Source organism: Pelodiscus sinensis, chromosome 8 (assembly GCF_049634645.1).
Source record: "Pelodiscus sinensis isolate JC-2024 chromosome 8, ASM4963464v1, whole genome shotgun sequence".
In the NCBI taxonomy this organism is placed as follows: domain Eukaryota; kingdom Metazoa; phylum Chordata; order Testudines; family Trionychidae; genus Pelodiscus; species Pelodiscus sinensis.
In genome coordinates, this window is record NC_134718.1 from 15,240,495 (window position 1) to 15,251,264 (window position 10,770).

At 39.4% G+C, this 10,770-nt stretch overlaps 1 long non-coding RNA gene across 1 annotated transcript in view; it reads left to right on the forward strand.

Moving 5' to 3' along the window:
- The window catches only part of LOC142830488 (uncharacterized), a 166,895-nt gene extending 165,408 nt beyond the window's left edge, over positions 1-1,487 (forward strand). Inside the window, exon 3 of the long non-coding RNA XR_012905781.1 lies at positions 1,386-1,487. This is a non-coding gene — a long non-coding RNA (uncharacterized LOC142830488). The remainder of the gene's footprint in view (positions 1-1,385) is intronic.
- The last annotated feature ends 9,283 nt before the right edge of the window (positions 1,488-10,770 follow it).

Genomic DNA, 10,770 nt, shown 5'->3' on the forward strand with positions numbered 1-10,770 from the left:
CATGAGTGGTGTGGAGAGGGTGCATAAAGAAAAGTTCTTCATTAGTTCCCATAAGAGAAGGACTAGAAGACACCAAATGAAATGAATGGGTAGCAGCTATCCTGCCCTAGGCGGCCACTTTCCTGTGCCTAGTGCAGACGTCGTGGATGGGTCCACGATGTCCGCACTAGACCAGGTGGGCGCCCACCTCTTGCGGACCCGGGCATGCTCCCTGGACCCACCGGCCTAGTCCCGGGAAGAGGCGGAGGGCTGGGTGGCGGCGGGTGGCTGGTTCGTGCCATGACAGGTACAGGGTCTGCTGGCTGGGTGCTGGGAGGCTTGCACCTGGCACGGGCACCGTAGCCTGCCCGTGCCTCTTTAAGGGCCGGGAGGGGGGCAGACGAGTTTCCCTGGTGTTGCCCAGAGTGGTTACCAGGGAAACCTGGGGAGGGCCAGCCTCCCACTAGTTCGAATTAAGTGGCCACACAGCCCTTAATTTGAACTGCTTAATTTGAACTAGGCGTTAGTCCTCGTAGAATGAGGTTTACCTAGTTCGAATTAAGCGCTCCGCTAGTTTGAATTAAGTTCAAACTAGCAGTTTGTATGTGTAGCGCCTATCAAAGTTAATTCGAACTAACGTCTGTTAGTTCAAATTAACTTTGTAGTGTAGACATACCCCAAGTGCTTGTTTTTTGATAGGAAGTATGGACACCAGGAAGTCTGGGATTTTGGGGATCTTGAAAACTGTTCTTTGGCTCACTGGATTGGAGGGGTGTAGTGCAAATTTGTGTAACTGTTTTCCTGTGCATTGAATCCCTTGTTGAAGTTTTTTTTTGTTTCAGACTAGTCATTCAGTGTTGTGGGATTAATAATGTTACCCATAGTGGAAGGACAGCCTGTCTGTGTGCATTTCAATGTGCATATTTCTTTATGTATTTGAATTTCTTTTATATAAAGATCAGATTGGATACCATAGTTGTATCTCCTTATATGATGTGTACATTTACTATGCCTTCCGTGGTATCTGAATGCAGTTTGTACCTTTTCTGTTCTGGGGCATGTGCAAAAACTGTCTTTGCCCCCCAGTTGGCATATGGAGGTTGGTGAAGAGTGTAACAAACAGAGAGGCATTTATTTAGCCCAATACAAAGAAATAATATTTACAAGGAGTCAGAGGTCCACTAAGAGTATCATAGAAATGTAGAGCTTTAAGATACCTTGAGAAATCAAGACATCTAACACTGTGGCAGGACCAATAAAACTTGATAATTTCTCACAGCCATTTGATTAACCTGGCCTTAAAACTTCCAATTATGAGGATTTCACAATCCCCTTTGGAAGTCTATTCCAGAGCTTAAATATCCTTATTTTTTCTTAATATCTAACCTACCTCTCCCTTGTTGCAGATTAAGCCTATTACCACTTGTCCTACTTTCACTGGAGAACAGTGGATCCCAGTTGGCCTTTTAACAACACTTAGCATAACTGAAGACTACGAACGGGATGGGTAAGTCTTTTCCTAAGGCTAAACAAGTCAGATTGTTTTTTTAACCTGTCCTCATAGGTTAGGTTTTTTAATTTTTCCCTTTACGTATTTCTCCTCTGGAATTTTCTCACATCTCACATTTGTTCACATCTCTAGTAAAGTGAGGCTCTCAGAACTGGACTCAGTACTCTAGCTGAGGCCTCACCAATGCCAACAGGGCAATTACCTCCCATGCTTCTATATTTTCCTCCTATTAATACACTCCAGGATAATATTAATCTTTTTTCAGCTGCATGACTTTGTTGATTCATATTGCCTACCCAGTTGTTCAAAATTTTGTAACTGTTCTTTTGATTTCTCCTTAAATGTACAACTTTCCACATGTCTGTATTGAATTTGATCTCGCTGATTTCAGAGCAATTCTCCAATTTATCAAGGCAAATTTGAATTCTAATTGTGTTCTTCAGACTTCTTGCAATCCCTCCTCACTTGATTTCACTTGCAGATTCTGTAAGCATACTCTCCACGCTCTAATCTAAGGGTACGTCTAGACTACCGCGTTTTGTCGACGGAAGTTTTGTCGACAGATACTGTCGACAAAACTTCTGTCAACAATTTGCGTCCAGACACATGGAGTTCTGTCGACAAAGCAAGCCGCTTTGTCGACAGAACTCCGTAGTCTGGACGCAACGTTACAGGCAATAACACCTTCTGTCGACAGAACTCTGTCGACAGAAGGTGTTTTGCCTCGTAAAATGAGGTATACCAGCGTCGACAAAACCGCGGAGTTCTGTCGACATTATGTCGACAGAACTCCGCGGTAGTGTAGACGCTGGTATTGTTTTGTCGACAAAAGTCCACTTTTGTTGACAAAACTAGGTAGTCTAGACACACCCTAAGTCCACTAATGAAAATATTGAGTAGTACCAGACCCAAGACTGAGCCTTTGAGGATCTCATCAGATCCTGCCAGTTTGACAAAAAGAACCATCTACTCTTTGGCTATGTTTACACAGCAACATTATTTTGGAATAACTGACGTTATTCCAAAATAACATAGTGCATGTATGTACTACGAGCCTTAATTTTGAAATAACGCGAGCTGGAGGACTTCTTACTTCAACTCATAATAACCCTCATTTCATGAGGAGTAAAAGAAGTCAAAGGAAGAGTGTTCTTCCTTCGACTTCCTGCTGTGTAGACTGTACCAAAAGCCGAATTATACTATTTTGACTTCAGCTACCCAATTTATGTAGCAGAAGTTATGTAGCTTAATTCGACCATAGCCCTGCTGTGTAGACAAACCTCACTGTGTATTGTCTTTTAAACAGTTGTGCCCCACCTGATAGTAAATTCATCTAGATATATTTCCTCTATGACATTATATGGACTTGTCAAACTTATTACTAAAAATGACCTATTTACAGCTTCCCTCATATCCACTGGGCTAAGTAACCATGTAAAGGAAAAAAATATCAGCAGCTTGTCATGTTTTGTTCTTGATAAACCTTTGCTGTGTATTCCTTATAACCTTATTATTCTGTAGGTGCTAAAATTGATTAATAATCTGTTCTAAATTTTTTCCAGGTATCAAACTTAGGCTGAGTGATCTATAATATTCCAGGGGTTTTTTTTCTGCTTTTAAAGACAGTTACTGTACTTGGTCTACTCCAGTCCTCTGGGACCTCTCCCATCCTCCATGAATTCTTGAAGATAATTGCTAACTATTCAGAGTTTGATTCAGCTAGTTCCTTAAGTACCCTCACCTTACTTTAATCAGACCCTAATGACTTGAATACATCTAATTTATCTAAATATTCTTTGACCCACTCTTTCCATATTTGGGGTTATTTCTTATCCCTTGTTAATATTAATAGTTTTGAGTAACCCTTTTTTTGAAAGTTGAAGAAAAAACAGACATTAAACTCCTGAGTCATCTTGATATCAATTGTTAACTCTCCTTTCACAGTTTGTAAGAAGATTTACACTTTCCCTCATGATTTTTCTCTTGATCGTAATGAATTTTAAAGAATTTCCCATTGCCTTGTACATCTCATCCTAAGTGTGACTTGAGACACTTTGCCCCATATTTTCATGGAAATATGTTTTTAATATGAACATGCATAACCTGACTTGATTTTGCATAAAACATATTCAAGTAATTAATCACTCAAGAGCCTGTGATCCCCTAAATGTGTATATTCTATTTGTGTCCATAAATGATTCTTGTATGTGAAGTTAGAAATGTGCTGTGTAAACCTGCTTTTGAATCTTGAATTTCTAGTGAGAACTATTAGTGGTTCTTAATGGACTTAAAGTATTGCTGCTCAAGACAATGATTTGCAAATGCTTTTGTTTTTCCTGTAATCCCAAGCCGTGGTTGGGCCTACAAAGACATGTGACCATGCCACCTGGAGCTGGAATCCATTTTGAATACGGTATTTTTCCATTGAGATACAGAGACTGAAACAAAGGATTCCTACCCTGGGGAAATCCCACTCAAGGAATGGGAAGCAATCAATGATCATCTTTTGCTGGCTTTTGAAACTGCCTTCCCCAACCTAAGAGAATACACATGAAGGAACTTGAAAATAAAACTAAATACACAAGAAGCTGTTAGAGCCAGGCCAGAGAAAAGATAAGCTCTGACTTGAAGGATTTTATTTAGAATAAGGACAAATATAATTTGTTAACACTCTCTCTTAGCCCTGATCCACACTATAGAGGTATTTCAAAATAATTCCCCTTATTTCAAAACAACAAGAGGAACATTCACACTACTAAACCTGTTATTTTGAAATAATGTGCTGGTTATTTCAAAATAATAACTCATGCTTTCCATGAGGAATAATGCTAATTTTGAAATAGTTCTTTTGAAATAGCAGTGGTATGAATGCTCCAGTGCCATTTTCGAAATAACTACTCCCCAGAGTCATTCAAACTACTCCCCAGTGGTTCTGGGCCTCTACATTGAGGTAGCATATCCACATTAAGGGAGCCTATCTCAGACTATTTTTGTGGTTTTCCCCATAGAGTGGACATGCTATTTCAAAATTATTATTTCCAGAGTTATTATTTTAAAATAAGTTATTTCAAAATAATTTCCTAGTATAGTCTACATTTTCCTAGTGTAGACATGTTCTTGTTGATTATCAACCCAGTGTTAATAAAGAATTAGGCTTGTTTAGTTTAGAGAAGTTTTCAAGTACCTAAAAGGGTTATAAGGAGGAGGGAGAAAATTGTTTTCCTTAGCCTCTGATGATAGGACAAGAAGCAATGGGCTTAAATTGCACCAAGGGAGGTTTAGGTTGGACATTAGGACAAACTTCCTGTCACTAGAATAAATTGCCTAGAGAGGTTCTGGAATCTCCATCACTGGAGATATTTATCAGGTTAGATAGATATCTATCAGGGATGATCTAGTTGGTGATTGGTCCTGCCATGAGGGCAGGGAATTGGACTTGATGACCTCTCGAGGTCCCTTCCAGTTCTACTATTCTATGATTCTATGATTCTATGAAAGGTAAAACAAATTAAACAGGATCTATGGTAATGTTCTTCCAGTTTTAACACTTACCGGCTGTGTCTAGACTGCATCCCTTTTCCGTAAAAGGGATGCAAATTAGACACATCACAATTGCAAATGAAGCAGGGATTTAAATCCCCCCCGCTTCATTTGCATAAAAATGGCTGCCACTTTTTTCCAGCTCGGGGCTTTGCCGTAAAAAAGCGCCAGTCTAGACGCGGATCTTTTGGAAAATAAAGCCTTTTCTGAAAGATCCCTTATTCCTTATTTTAAGTGAGTCTGGATGCTCTCTTTCTAAAAAGCCTGTTTGCTTTCAAGAACGCCTTCTTTCGAAAGAGCACTTTCGAAAGAAGGCGTTCTTCCTCATGGAATTAAGTTTACCACAGTCGAAAGAAAAGCCGCATTCTTTCGATTTAATTTAGAAAGAACGCGGCTGCAGTCTAGACGCAGGTGAAGTTTTTTCGAAAAAACCCCTGAGTCTGGACATAGCCTCAGAGACTAACAAAAGCTTTTGCTTCCCTCATCTGAAGAAGTGGGTTGTGCCCAACCAAAGTACATCATACTATATATATATTTGTTAGGCTCTATGGTGCTACATATTTGTTGATCTCTATGGTGCTACAGGGCCACTCGGTTCCCCCCCCTAAACTATCTGTCTCCCAGGTAACTTCCTGAAACAAAAAATTGTCTCAATACAGTCTAGGAATTGATTGGAAATTTTGTGCTTTTCTATTTTATTTGGACCTACTTATATAAATGTTTCTTGTATCAGTGAAATATTGGAACTATTGCTTTAATACTGTTTAAACCATGTAACCCCAGCTTCTGGAATAATTAACTGATAGTGTGATTAAGGTTGCTATGCAGCGCTAATCATGGTGAGAACTTATGACTTATACAAGCTTCTATATGGGACTAGACTGAGACTACCATTTTTTGACATTTTTAAAATCCAAACATTACATTCAGAGTAATATGTTTTTAGAGTATGTAGTAATGTTATAGCTATTTATATTTTACTGTTTGTTGTAACATTTGTTATAAAACAAGATTTTACATGCCATTTGGTTGGCGGACCCCTGTATTACTGCTTCAATTTCTGCAGAATACACTGGCAAACATCCAGGTGTGTGTGTGTGTGTGTGTGTGTGTGTGTGTGTGTGTGTGTGTGTGTGTGTGTTTTCTTAGCTACATAAGTGTGTACAAAAGATGAAAGCACAGATATAAAATTTGTATTGGGCTGCAGAAATGAACAAAGCACTCTGACAGGAACTCCTATTAGAATTAGTGGACCTATAATTAACCAATGTGTTACTTCATTTTTTCACCAGTACAACTGCATTGAGTTAGATTGTAGTAACCATGCTGAACTATGTGGAGATTAGAGACTCAGCACACCATCGTTACGGTAATTTCAAAACTAGCACTAGATTCTTTTTTCTGTTTACACAGACTCTTATATCCTTGCTCTGTGCACCTTACTTACAACTCTAAATATTCACAATTAATGACACAAATTGGACTCAGTGTGTGATAAAGACCTAGAAAAGCCTACTCTAGCTGCAGGAAATCATTTTATATTAACATACATATAAGTAAACTGGGTGATTTAGCTTGCATCCGACAAAATGCTAGATTTTGAAGTAAATATATTTATCCACCCAGGAGTTGATGACAAATTCAAAAGCAAATTAGTAATTTTGAAAAATACTGATTTACTTTATTTTTTTCTGATCAATTTACTTGGAAAAAAAAGAGGTTTGGCTAACACTTTCCATCTTTAGGATTTTAACATGCATTTGGTAACACCCCGCAGCATAAAATTAAACCTTAACTTTTCTCTACAGTAGCTTCCATCTTTCTGAGTTTGTAATGCCATTGTTTTGCATTGTGATGTGCTGGTAGCGGAAACAATAATTGTACTCCTACACTGTCATTAGTAGTACTTTCCCTTTCATTTTTGCCTCAGTGGCATCCACAGAACTAAAACTGTACTCTTGTTCCTGTTATGTGTCCTGAGTTTGAGCCAATTCCAACTGAAATCTGTAGAAGCTGGATGAGGCCTTCTGTGCTCCAATTACACCCCTAGAATGACTTCTTTCATTTAGTTCTGTAAATTTGGCAAGGACAGAATTGCTTCTGTGGATCTTGTGTTGTATTTATTGCCCTGACATGACTTGAATTATTTGGGAAGTTGTTATTTAATTAAGGAATTAACTGTGCTTTGAAACACCCAAAAGTCATGTATTGAGGAACAAAAATGTAAGTTGTACTCTGAAGATGGGAATTTGTATCCCGGGAAACCAGGACTCTAAAAAAAAAGACTTTAGCGGGTATCGTAGATAACCAATCAACATGAGATGCAAGTGCAGTGCTATAGGAGAAAGCACTAACATGGTCTTTGTGTGTATTGGTTCTGTATATGGTAATTGTGAGACTGCTACAGAATTACTATGTCCAGTTCTGGTAGTCACACTTTAAAAAAGATGCTTGAAAAATGGGAGAGGGTTCAGAAAAGTGTAACAAGCATGATGTGAAAACACAGTTTGAACTGTTAGGCTACATCTACACTATGAGTTTTCTCGGCAAAAAATACGCTAATGAGGGACTCATTTGCATGAGTCGCAATCTCATGTGCATATTTTCTGCCAATCCATTTTTGCAGACATTTTATTTTTGCACAGAAATTCCTTGTGCAAAAGATCATTGCAGGAAAAGGGTTTTTTGCACAAAAAGGAAGCATCCACACTGCTTGTTTTTGTGCAAAAACCCCGTCAGAAAAACGGATCGGCAGAAAATATGCAAATTAGTGTGCGACTCATGCAAATGAGTACCTCATTATCATATTTTTTGCCGTGAAAACTTGTAGTGTAGATGTAGCATTTGTCTCAGTTAAACCTATTTATTTGATCAACCAGAAGGTTGAGGCAAGTTGATCAGGTTCTATAAAAACCTAAACCCAGAGTCTGTAATTGTATTGTTACTGGGCTCTTCCATCCAAAAGACAAAGGCACAAGAAGACCCAGTGGCTGCAAGCTGAATTTGAAAATTTCCAGTTTGCAATAAGATGGAACTCTTCAAGTGAGAGGCAATGAACCACTGGAGCCAATTAGCAACAAAGTGGTCAATTCTTCATCGCTTGAAGTCTTTACGGTTGAATTTTATTCGAAAAGACATGCTCTGGATCAAACATAAGTTACTGGGCTTCATAAGAGCTCCCTTACATAGTAGTGAATAAAAGTTTATCCATTGTAGGAAGCAATGAATGAAATTCTATGGCCTGTGTTATAAAGGAAGTCAGAGTGGAATGGTGCTTTTGTGGATGGCAGGGATTCTTCTCTGCTAGAGCAGAGCTGCTGCTCACCAACCTTTTTCTGCATATATTAAACTATTTTTTTCATTGTCGAAGTGCACAATGCTCTGTCTGAACGGCAGGAGCATTTAGTTTCAAGATGTTGGGGTATCAACTGCTATTCATCTGAGCTGTAACTAAGTTATGACTGCTGCAGCTAAAATGAAGGCAGGTGCTATCTCATTTCATTTCTTTGGAGAGCAGAGCTATACATGCCTAGATCACTCTCTCATATGAAAGGGCTATCTTGTCAAATGTATGCATCCAAACCCTGAACAATGAGATAATGCATAGGAATGAGGTGGTAAAGATTAAAGAAGAATTTTTAAAAGATACTTCAGAGTCTGTTAAGCAACTTTATTTAATTTTGTGGGTGCTTGTAACAGCCTGCAAAAATAAGCAAGATGCTTTAAATTGTGTTCACAAGTTTGCCTCTATGAAACAACAGCAAAGATTAGCAGACCAGCAGGTTTCTGCTGACTGGATTAAACTTCCTTTCCCTTGCGGCTGTCAGTTTTATTTAAGATATTGCCTCATTCTCATCTTTGTCCTTACTGGTGAGTTCAGGACGGCAGAGCTTTTGTGAACTTACCCCATGTGTCTGTAAGGGTTTTCTTTTCATGGCCCGGGGAATGGGGGCTATATAGGTGTTAGGCACAATTTTAAGTCTTGCATCTGTGTGAAGACACAACATGAGATGTTGACTTTACCTAGCTGGATTCCAACGGCAAAACTCTGTCCTGGGTCTTTTAGTAAAGAAAACAAGGCAGGAAGTCTAGGTCACTTCCTGGGTAATGTTGCTTGCTGACTAGATTGTCAACTGGTATAAGCTGGTATAGTGTGGTGCTTCAGAGGAACTATGCTGATATAGATCGTTTCAAAATCTGGCCCTTCACTTGAAAAGGCAGCTATCAACTGGCAGCTGAGCACAACTGGTAAGGGATGAAACCACTTCATAGGGTTTTGTACTGCATAGGTGGAGTCCATGTAAACCACCTTAATTGTCAATCATTGAGATAATGACAAGTGTTCTTCAGGTAGAAGACCTTGGGAGGAGGATGTTCTCCACATGACTCATTTATGGGAAGATCCCCTTTTAGCCCAGCTGAGCTAAAAGGGGGTCTCCCCATAGATGAGTCATGAGAGACTTTGTCATGCTTTGCATTATGGGAGCCACTCTTCAGTACATGCCATTGAGCCCACAGTCCCACTGTGGACTGAGGGGATGCATTCAAATCAGTGCTGTTTCAACTAAAGCTAATCTGCAGGTGTTGTATTTCTCTCTCTCTCTCTCTCTCTCTCTCTCTCTCTCTCTCTCTCTCTCTCTCCTGTTATATTTGAAGTGCTGGCAATCCTTGGGGTGGTGTAAAATTTAGATTCATTTACTGTTCTGCCCTCACAGCTAGAAAGTTCAGAGGACCAATGACTTCAATTTGATCTGCAGCAGCAGGGGAGTCCAAATGTAGCACAGCAGCAGCTTTTGCTGATCAAACCTCCCACTTTTTTCCTCTATCAGAGAATTTGCCAGAGTATAATGTGTAGTGTTAATTAGCATCTAAAAATGCAACAAAGTCCACCCTGTAACCTAGTGTCTGCAGGATTGGACTATTGTGGTAAATGTTACTTGGTACTTGCATCATAGGAAGAATATAAATGCAACTCAGATGTTTTCCACTGATATCCAAAATAGAATGGCCCCGAAGCCATAATACGGTGGAATTGTAATAAGACAGTTTTGATTAATCTAATTTCTTTCCCTTATTTTGTTTGGTAGCCATCAGTCTCCAGAATCTAATTCCCTGTCATCCTCTACAAACATATGCCAGTCAAAATCAACACAGAAATACAGATTGAATTAAGCTAAGGCTAAAAAGCTATTCCTGACTAAATTCATTTGTCATTTCAAGCCAATAAGATACTGTTCTTCCTTTCTTGTCCAAAACTAATGTGCACATAACTGTGAGCCATGCAAAACAGATTTATATTCCTTTCCCTGGAGAGGCTGAATTTCAGTGGTGAGTGAAGTGATTCAGTATATCACAGGGGTAGACAATAAGCCCTGGTCTACAGTAGAGCGTTTTTTGAAAATAACCCCGTTTAGGTCAAATTTATAAGCGGAGCATCCATACTACAGAGCCCGTTATTTTGAAACAATAGGCCACTGATTTCAAAATCTGTACTCCTGCTTTCCTTGGGGAAAAACGCTAATTTTGAAATATTATTTTTAAATAGCGTTAGTGTGCATGCTCCGGAGCTGCTATTTCAAAATAGTTGACATTTGGAGGCCTCTCACATCTGCGGCTGTGACCACTCTGGCCACACCTGGCATCTCCACTGCTCCTCTTCTCCTGCAGAGCTTAACAGCCTCAACAGCAAGAGAAGGGCTTGTTTCCACGTGGCGAGCTGTGAAAACCCAATGTGAGATAGC